We start from the raw sequence: 10,511 nt of genomic DNA, 5'->3' as shown, positions 1-10,511 counted from the left end.
AAATTCATGAGCCAGTTAAGCACAAAGCATGTTTTCCAATAGACCCAAATAGCCTTAGTTTCTCTGCGATAAGCACAAACCTACGTTTGGTCATCAAAGCTTTAGCACTCCATCCTATCTGGAAAAGACCTAGATGTCCAATGAATTTAATCTGATTTGTCATGCAACCAAAACTTTAAACTTTCAGGTTACCAAAGACTTTGAAAGCTATCTTAACAATCACCCATGACAACTTTGAGACAGACAAAATTAACTATCATTTTAAGTCATCTTTTTGCTAACAAATTGCAACAGAGATAACATGAGCTTATCTGACCTTTAGTCAACCTTGGTAGAATGAAAGTTTCGTATTTAATGCTGATAACTTTAAAGACCAGGTCCAACAAACTGAAATTAGTTTAAAAAAATTTTTTTTGATGTTTATTTATTTTTGAGACAGAGAGAGACAGAGCGTGAATAGGGGAGGGGCAGAGAGAGAGGGAGACACAGAATCCGAAACAGGCTCCGGGCTCTGAGCCATCAGCACAGAGCCCGATGCAGGGCTCGAACTCACGGACGGTGAGATCATGACCTGAGCCGAAGTCGGACGCTTAACCGACTGAGCCACCCAGGCGCCCCAAACTGAAATTAGTTTAAACACCGAATATGTTTCCCCTGCGTCCACTTAAAAGTCAATCGATTTATCCCCATTGTCAGTTTTCACCTGGGACACCAGTGGGGGTATCTGAAGTGGGTGGTCCAAGGGGGGTGCTCTTTGCTCCTTGACCTCGAGGGTGGGAGGGGGAGCCAATGGTGCCTGAGGCATTGAGGATGGTATAGATAGGAAGCAGTTATGTAGACCACACCCAAGTTGGTGCAGAAACTGGAGGGGTACGGGAGGGAAGGAAAGGCAAGGTGCCAGCAGAAGCAGAGAAGGAAAACCCGATTCAAAACCTGAGCTCCGACAGAGGAGCAGACGCCATGTTTATTCCACCAAAGTGGAAATATGGAGCCCACATCAGGCCAGAAAAGACCAGGAATTTCCCCAAAACAAATGGAGCTTTAGCAGCTGCTTGGGAATATTCCTTAAAGTCCCCATCCCAAGGTGGACTAGCCACAGTTGGCTCCAATTATAGCTGGTAACCCGGGAACTGAATGAGGGAGAAGCCCTCACATCTATTAGGCAGAGGAACAGAGAGAGAGAGTCAGCGTCCCCTTTGTCTGGGATGGTCTGTGTTTCCTCCAGCGACCTGGGTTCTATTAAGAGGAGGCCTATTTAGACAATTACCATCCAATATATCAGGAGGGAGTTTACTGGCCTGGTTACTGACCAAACACGATCTGCAAGAGGCCATTGGAGCCAGGTAGCCGTGAAGGCCTGGCCCTAGGGTACCTCCATACATTTTCCATTTACTAAGGCCACTCAGGGTTACAGGAAATCAATCCTTGCTACATATTGCAAGCCAGATTGTTTCCAGTGGGTTAAAAAGGCATCTCTCGGGGACCGAAGAGAAGCTCCCATGCTCCTAGAGAGAAAAGGAGAGAGAGAGAGAAAGCCCATTACCCCTAAGAATCCCCTCCGACGTGGGTGGTGTCCTATGAGCAGGATATGTCAGAGGTTCCTGGTGTCAAAGCGACCCAGGTGTCCCTCGAAAGAAAGTGCTATGACCACCAACCAGCCGACTAAGGGCTCCTGAATGAGGGATGTTAGTGTCCCCCCACTTCCCCATTGCATTCTGGACTACAGATGGGTGCCTGGCGTATGGACCAAAATACCTTGAAAGCCGTGCCCTAAAAGGCTGTGCCTTGAAGAACATTCCCTGATGGTCATGCCCTGATTACCTAGTCTTTGAAGAGCATGCCGCAGAGGCCATGCCTTAGTTGCTTGAACACCCTGTCATTTTTAACCCATGGAAAACACTAGAAAAGTTTTACAAGGGGGAATTACCCAATTTTAAGTAGTAGTGAGCAGAGGACATTGACAGAAAGCGGTAAAGACAGAAATCCATCATAATCTAAGTGACATTCCAACACATATGGATATGTGGGATATGTGTGATATTCCTCGGACTCTCCCGGCTACCCAAGAACAAAGGAAAAGGGTTTAAGTGCTTGCCATGGTGTTGTGGGAAACTCAGGCAAATGAAAAATTAAATTCCCTTACTGCCTCCAGCCCATTGCCAAGTCCTTGAAACCAGCAGAGAGTGACCTCCTTCTAGGAGCTCAGCTGCCTCCATGATGACGCTTTATAGACAACTTCCCTAGGAAATAGTCCCTGGTTGGGTCTTAATTCAATCAGGTACTGGTTTCCACCAGCTCTCAGTGGAGGTCTCCCTGCCAGAAGCGGCTAGAACAGAGACGAGGGGATCACGTTATATCAGTGAGGAGGAAACCTCACGTGGGAGTCTTAAGATTGGCAGGCGTCCTGGTGGCTGAGGTGGCTGTCCCGTGCCCGAGACAGACAACTTTGAAGACGGACAGGAATAAAGAGAGGGCATCAGGTTTCGGGGTCTTATTACCATCCCGGCCAGGGTACTAACTTGCAGCCAAAAGGCAGGATTTCTCCTCCCGGAAGAGTTGCCACGGGCTAGAGGATTGCAGCCTGAGCAATCGACATGAAAGTGACCCAATAGGACCACCCTCCTCAAAAGGCCCCTGAAATGAGAGGAAAGGAAGAAAAAAGAAGGTATACTCACCAAATGTGCACCGAAGCTCAGAGTCCAGATGAAAAGACTCTAGTCCGACAAACTGGGCGGCATATGATGAAGGTTTGGGGTGATGGTGGGGTGGTCTGGAGCCGCCGGCCAAGAAAGAATTCTTGAAGACGCCTTTGGTGCACAAAGGTCATTTTATTTTTAAAAATTTTTTTTTCAACGTTTATTTATTTTGGGGACAGAGAGAGACAGAGCATGAACAGGGGAGGGGCAGAGAAGAGAGGGAGACACAGAATCTGAAACAGGCTCCAGGCTCCGAGCCATCAGCCCAGAGCCTGACGCGGGGCTCGAACTCCCGGACCGCGAGATGGTGACCTGGCTGAAGTCGGACGCTTCACCGACTGTGCCACCCAGGCGCCCCACAAAGGTCATTTTATTAAAGCACGAGGACAGGACCCGTGGGCTGGAAGAGCTGCCCTGGGGTCATGATGGGAACTCATTACACACCCTCGGGTTGGGAGGGGCTCAGGGATAGAGTGTCTCTAAGGTATTTTGGGAGCAAGGTTTCCAGGACCTTGGGGGGTTAGCTGTTAACTGTTTAATAACACCTCAGTCATGAGAGCCTTCAGATGCTTATCGGGGGCTATAGGCTTGGAGTAGGATTGCCAGCATAGGTCCTGGGGCAGTTGACATAATTTCATTTTTCATTTGCCTCAGTTTCCCACATCACCATGGCAAGCACTTTAACCCCTTTCCTTTGTTCTTGGGTAGCCGGGAGTGTCCGAGGAATACCACACATGTCCCACCCTGGGGGTGGGGTGGGGGTGGGGTCGCTGGTGTTAGCTCTACTTTGCCCTCAGCTTTCCCCACACTCCTCATCAATGTGACCTTCCGGCTGGAGGCGGAGGGGACAGACGAGGCTGGCTTCGTGGCTCGCAGACACTCCCTGCTCTGAGTTGGGTGCCAGAGGAAACGGCGGGAAAGCAGGAGACCTGAAGTTCAGGGCTGGCTCCATATTTGCCAGCTCTGGGTGTTCCAAACCTCTCTGCGCCTCAGTTTCCACACTACAGTAGAGGTGGTCCCTCCGAAGGGGGTAGGAAGAGCAGATCACGGTGGGTAAACCGTCCTCTACTGGGCACGAGTATTTTCCAGTTGGTGATAGTCTTGGAGGCCGAGGAGCCGTGGCCACTGGAAACGGGGTGGGTGGTGGGGGTCACCTCACATGCCTCGTTAAGCTCCAGAGGAGCCATTTGCTGTGAGTTGCTGAGAATGTGGTCCGGAAGCAGCTTTGGGGGGCGGGGTGCAGCTGGACAGGATTCTGGGCTCAGCTCCATCCCCCTCACTGTGTGGCGTGAACCCATCACTCCCGTCTCTGGGCCTCTGCTTCCTCTTTGGGGTCTGGTTGCAAAGATAGCTAGGGGACCGGGCCCCCCGGGGGCTAGCCCGAGGACCCAGTTGCTTTGAACCACCCACCGCCCTGGGGTCAGTGACATAATCTATTTAGGCAGCCCTGGCACCCACCCAGGCTCCTTCCTGTGCGGAGATGACCAACAAGATAAAGGCAAGGCCAGCGTTTGGGGACAAGGCTTCCAGGAGACGTCAAGCAGTGAGCAATGCATGTGTCCAGGCCAACAGGAAGGAGGGAGGGGTGGGGGAGAGGGAGGGCAAAGCCGAGGCCAGGTTGATGGGGACCCCCCACGGTGGACAGGCATCTGTGGACAGCAGTCTTAATGGCACCAGGGTGGTCTTCAGGGGGTCTGGGTAACCCTCGTCTCCATCAGCCCCAAGAGACTTGCTTGCTATGAGGGCAGCTTAAAATGCATTTCTTCCTGGGGCGCCTGGCTGGCTTAGTCAGGAGAGCATGCGGCTCTTGATCACGGGGTCATGAGTTCGAGCCCCATGCTGGGCATAGAGCTTACTTCAAAACCAAACAAAACATCCCTTCCTTAAGATCACCCCACCCTGCACAAGCCCTTCCTGTGTAGAAATTTGGCCCCACAGTCCCTTGGGAGTAGCTGCACACCGCCCCCCCCCCCCCCCACTTTCTGGCAGTTTCTCCAACAGGAGAGCCAAAAATGGGCCAGTGGGGGAAGGGGAAGGTGCCCCGTGAGAAGGGGAGAGCTGGGGGCTGGATGTCACTCTGCTCTGGGCTGGTGGGCTCCCACTGCCCCTGGGTTCTATGGACTTCCTGAGCCTGTCCACACCTGGCCCAGTGAGCCCAGTGGGGGACAGGTGGGCAGCGGGGGTCTGGTGGCACTGGCAGAGGTATGACAGTGGATGGCCTGTGTGACCCCTGCAGTTGGCCTCTTAGCCTTGGCTGGTGGCCACTCGCTCATCGGTGGCTGTCCCAGAGCAGGAAAGGACCAAGGTGGAGGGGGGTGGGGAGGAGGACATATGTGCAGCCACCAGGTCCAGGGTAAGTCACAAGCTCCGTGATCGTGGGGAAGTCACTTTGTCTCTGGGCCTCAACCTTCTATTCTGTCAGTTGGGGCCATAAGCATCTGCCTCACTAGACAGCTGGAGGTTCAGCAATGATATCGTTCATGTGTAGACACAGTGCTCGTGAAGTTCGGTGTCTCCATTCCCTAGAAATTTGGGCCAGTTGGGGAGGGGTCTGCTTGATTCAGTCCTGGAGCGCTTTTCAACTCAAAAAACCCAAACTCCTGGAGTCTGATGACTTCCCTGAGATGGGGGAGAAAAATGACCCACTTTGCCGGCCCCCCCCCCCCCCCCGCCCCGCTCCATCCACCTGAGCAGGTGGCGTGGAAAGCAGTCGGAGCAGCCACGGTTCCAGTCAGGAAGAGGCCATCATTCTGTGGGGCAGGGCTGCTGGCCCAGGGAGCCAGACAGGCCGGGCCTCCATACCCGGCTCTCGCTTCTCAAGCACAACCTCCGGGCCGGTCGGCGCTCCCTTCGCCACATGTACTCGCTCTGCGCCCTCACCCCAAGCCAGGTGGTGCCTGTCGGTATCGCTGTTTGGGGGGTAACCAAGCCCCAGAGAGGTGATGTGACTTGCCCAGATCGGCCGTGGAAGTGAGACTTGAACTTGGTCTTGTAAGGGTTAAATTGTAGTGTAAGGCTAACCTATAGGCTTGAGAAATAACAGCTTTGTTTTAACACTGTAGATTAAGAGATAGCAGCCTTGTCCTATCAATCAAGGGAACAAAAGTTCAAGGAAAATCAACTGGATTAGTGTTTGATTGGATTGGGGCAAGGGCAAGTCAGAACTGTGTCCACCCCCATCTGGGAACTATTTCTTTGTTCTGTTCCCAGGTGATGATAAGACGATTTGGTCAGCTCTGAAAACTCGGCTATTCGAGACAGCTCTCTGGTCAAGAGTGTCGGTCCTGATTGGTTGGCCTTGCCTCTCATGGCAATAAACTTTGTTGTGACTGTCACTGGTGCCCGCAGCATTGTTTCAGGAGTCGGGTGGATGCAACAGTCTGTCATGCTGCTGTGATCCTGAGACTTGAGAAACAAGCCTTCATGACTTGAAGTGTATCAGTTATCTAATGCCGTGTAACAAACACATCCCAGGCATCGTGGCCCTGAGCAACCAGCAGTATGGGTTTGCTCATGATCCTGCAGTCTGGGTGGGGCTCGGCAGGGACCCCTCATCCCTACTGCGTGTGTCGTCATATGGGGCGCCTGACCAGCCTCCCTCACGTGTCTGGGGCTGCAGTGGGGGTGGCTCAGCGACCAGGGACGGGCTGGGCCTCTCTCCTCCCTTCATGGTTTCTAGGACCCCTCCCTCCATGCAAGCCTTTCTCTAATGGGGTCACCCTATTTCCTTACACGGCCTCTGGCTTCAAAGTTGGAGAAAATGGATGCTGTAAAGCCTCTTAAGGCCTAGGCCTAAGGCCTAGGCCTGAAACCTCTCAGTCACTTCCAAGTATCCTGGTGATCAGAGTCACGCACAGGCCACCCAGACCCTGGGGAGGCGAGATCGTGGACTGTGTGGCCGAGCCACAGCGACGGGGAGGAGTTGTTGGCGGTCGTTCGGGCAGCCATTTTTCCGCCCAAGGATCCTGCCCTGAGAGCGGGCCACTACCTGCCGACAGACTCCTGTGTCACAAGAGCGGGAGAGTGTTGGTGGTGACCCATGGGAATGCGGAGGAGGGAGGGCCCAGGACGTTCCGCAGTGGGACAGGAAGGCCTCTCTCCTCAGACTTCTGGGTCTTTCCCTCCCTGGGCCCAGCTGCCCTGCTCCCAGCCCCCAAGGGGTAAGGAGGCTGAGCCCTGGTGAGGAATGAGGCCCGGCCTGCTCATCCTGTTGGTGACAACCCTCTAAGGACCCTGCCTCTGCTTTGCAGGGAACAAATGCTGTGGCCCTTGCCCTCCACCTGCCCTGCCCTGCCCTGCCCTGCCCTGCCCTGGTCCTCCCACCCCAGCCTCACAAGTTCTGAAAAAACATTGGTGGGGAGGAGACCGTGCAAATCCTTCCCCACCCTCCGCCCTCCGAAGACCTCAGGAACTTCCCAGTGGCCACCCAGCCCAGGCTCTGGAGTTCAACCCTTGTCCTGCCACTCTTCAGCTGTGTGATCTTGGAAAGGTTTACTTACCTCTCTGTGCCTCAGTTTCCTCATCTGAAAAAAAGGAGAAAAGAGAAGGGCAACCGTGACCACTCTGTGCAGGCGCGTTCTAAGCACTTTGCAGCTAGGAGCTCCTATAATCCTGCCAACAACAAGGGCCAGGGTGTGTGCGCGTGCGCGCGCGCGTGCACGCGTGTGTGCACGTGTCTGTTGTTCATTTCACTTTTACCGCTAAGGACACGAAGGCACGGAAAGGTCAAGTAACTTGCCTGAGGTCACACGGTTCATCATCACTCCAGAGCCCATGCTCTATCCAACCCCCCAGCGCCTGCTCCCCACCTCCTAATTCCTTTTTTTTTTTTTAAATCATTATGGTAAAATATGCCTACCAGAAACTTGACCGCGTACGGTGCGACTTTCACCGCCATCCCTCTCCAGGACCCTTCGTCTTCCCCAACTGGAACCACGCCCGTTCAACAATCATCTCCCATCCCCCGGCAATCACCACTCTTTGTGTCTCTATGAACTTGACTCTGCCAGAGACCTCATGTAAGTGGGATGAATCATACAGCATTTGGTCCTTTCGTGACTGGCTTATTTCACTCTGTATAACGTCTTCAAGGTTCACCCATGTAGGAGCACACGTCAGTATTTCCTTTCTTTTTAAGGCTGAATGGTATTCCCAAGTATGTACGGACAGTTCATCCATCAGTGGACACTTGGGCTGCTTCTGCCTTTTGGGTATTGTGGATACTGACGCTATGAACACGGGGCATAAATATTTGTTCCAAAACCCTGCTTTCAGGGGCACCTGGGTGGCCCCTTCGGTTAAGTGACGGACTCTTGGTCTCGGCTCAGGTCATGATGTCACAGTTCGTGGGATCGAAGGCCCGCATCGGGCTCAGCGCTGGCCGTAAGGAGCCTGCTTGGGATTCTCTCTCTCTCCCTCTCTCTCTGCCCTTCCCGGGCTCATGTGTGCTGTCTCTCAAAATAAATGAATAAACCTTAAAAAAAAAAACAAAAACCCAGCTTTCAATTTGGGGGTGTATTGTACCCCAGAAGTGGGATTGCTGAACCATGTGGAAATTCCATGTTTAAAGTTTTGAGGAGCTGCCTTACTGTTTTCCACACTGGCTGCGATATTTTGCCTTCCCACCTGCAGTGCGCAAGGGTTCTTGACTCTGGTGTGACCACAAGCCCTAGGTGAATGCTGGCAGCCCGGGTGGGCGCCTGGAGGGCCCGGTAAAGAGCTGGCAGAGGTGGTCCAGTGGCTCCCGAGGGGCGTGCCGGGAATCCTGGTGGGCACCCAGACAGCCTGGCCTGCGGTGTTCCCTCCCATGGACACTGAGCCTTGGACTCAGTCCCTGGGCTCTGACCTTCCCCAACCCCACTCTGCCAGGACAGGCCACCCTGGGGCAGGAGGGATGAGGGGGCCAGGGTGGGGCACACGTCTGCACCTGCAGGCTCACGGCCATAGATAGGATGGTTAGACCCTTGGGCAGGAGGCTCCCTGCTCAGCGAGGCCTCACCTTGACCTGCTGCATGGCCTCGCCTATCCTCCACCTTCCCCAGCCTCAGTTACTTCCTCCTCTCCCCAGGTGACATGCCTTGTGGGGGACAAGTTCTAGATACTGGCTTTGTGACCTGGGAGGTGCCAGTCTCCTTTGAGGAATCCCCAGGGCCGAGCCCCTCATTGTGCCAGTGACTCTTAATGAGTCAAGGGGTGTGGACTCTTCTAGAACTCTGGCTCTTGACTCCTTCCCCAGCTTTCTCCATAGCTCACCGAGGCCACCAGCTTCCCTGCCAGAAGGCGTAGGGCCAGTAGGCCCCAGAAAGTCTGGATTCGTTGAAGTTCCTGGTCCCGGGCTGAGGGGGGGGTGCTCTGCTCTCCAGAGAAGGTACCAGAAGTAGGATGTCTCCTCTGCGTAAGCTCCAGCCCTGGCAGGGCCTCTTTAGGTTGTGGGGGCCCCAGCCTCTGCAGCTCTGGTCCTGGCTGGGGGCAGGGCCCAGACCCTCTGACGAGCATCAGTGCAGAGCCTAGGCACGTGGTCTGGGCCTCAGGACCTTGGGCCCCGTGCACTGCCATGGATCGAAGGCCATGGTGATGGGGTCTTATCCTAGCAGCTAGATTCTTTTGGCCCTGGGCAGGCCCCAGCCTCTCTCCGATCCCTGTTTCCTCACTGGTGCAATGGAGCAGGCTGGAACTCAATGGCCTTCCCAACTAGAAGATTCCAGAAGGAAAGAATTCACTGAGGGAAGATTCTGAGCACGGACCACCTACGAGCAGTAGCAGTGGTGGCCCTCGCTGTGGCCTAAGCACTGGACATGCCTAAACTAACCTATTCTCGACAACAGCCCTCCTCAGTAGATATGGTTCTTATTCCCATGTTACAAAAGAGGAAACTGAGGCACAGAGAGACGAAAATGGCCTAAAGCTGCAACCGTAGCCGAACTCGAGCCCTGCCTTCTTCCTCCATGTTCTAATCCGCAGTCCTACACCACAATGTGGCTGAGGTCTCTTTAAACCCGAATTTTGTGGGCACCTACACCCGAGTCTTCCACCTGGCAGAAAGGGCACAGAAGTGGCCAGAAACCCTACCACAAAAGCAGGTTGTGTAAACCAGAGGACAGGCCGGTCAGGGGACGTGAGAGGCCCTCTGTGTGTCTGTGCCAGTCAGACCCTGTCTGGGGGAGGGCGGGGGCAGAAGGGAGAGTGGCTGGCCCGGAAAGGTCTGGAAACCCTGTCACAGGAGGCGTCGCTAAAGAACCTGGGGGCAGAAGTGGCTCTCGGCCAGTGACTCTCGACTCTCGGCCGAATTTTTGAAGGACTGGCTTTGCTCCGACCGGCCCCAGGCGGTGGCATCTGGGATTCCTCAGAGCCAAAGCTGTCCCACAATAAAGAGCTGCGGTGACGGAGAGTGAGTATCTCATGTCACTCCGCGGGGCCAGGGCGCCGGAGGAGGTGCCCTTGGGGCCCCGCCCAGGTCACAGGTGTGAGGCTCAATCCGCCATATCTGGGCAGTTCTAGCGGCCTCAGAAGTTGAGGACACCTACATTTCCTGGGTGAATTTCTCTCCTCTTCCAGCCCCACCCATCAGCCTGGCTCCAGCCAGACGGCCTGGACCCTGACCAAGGGGCTATTACCATTCGTGGTCGTCAAAAGGACAAGACCTACCGGCCTCGTGGATCGCCTCTGGGCCTGGGGCTTTCAGGCTCTGACAAGTGACTTCAGACCGGCTGTTCCAAGGGTCACTCACCATCTGGGCCTGGGAGATGTGGCCGCGGGGCCGCGGGCAGGGACTCGGCCCGGCAGCCGTGAGGACGGGACCCCACCGATGGGGCCCAG

The sequence above is a fragment of the Herpailurus yagouaroundi genome, unplaced genomic scaffold, assembly GCF_014898765.1.
Source record: "Herpailurus yagouaroundi ecotype Mexico unplaced genomic scaffold, PumYag 182, whole genome shotgun sequence".
Taxonomy (NCBI): domain Eukaryota; kingdom Metazoa; phylum Chordata; class Mammalia; order Carnivora; family Felidae; genus Herpailurus; species Herpailurus yagouaroundi.
This window is presented reverse-complemented; position numbering follows the sequence as displayed.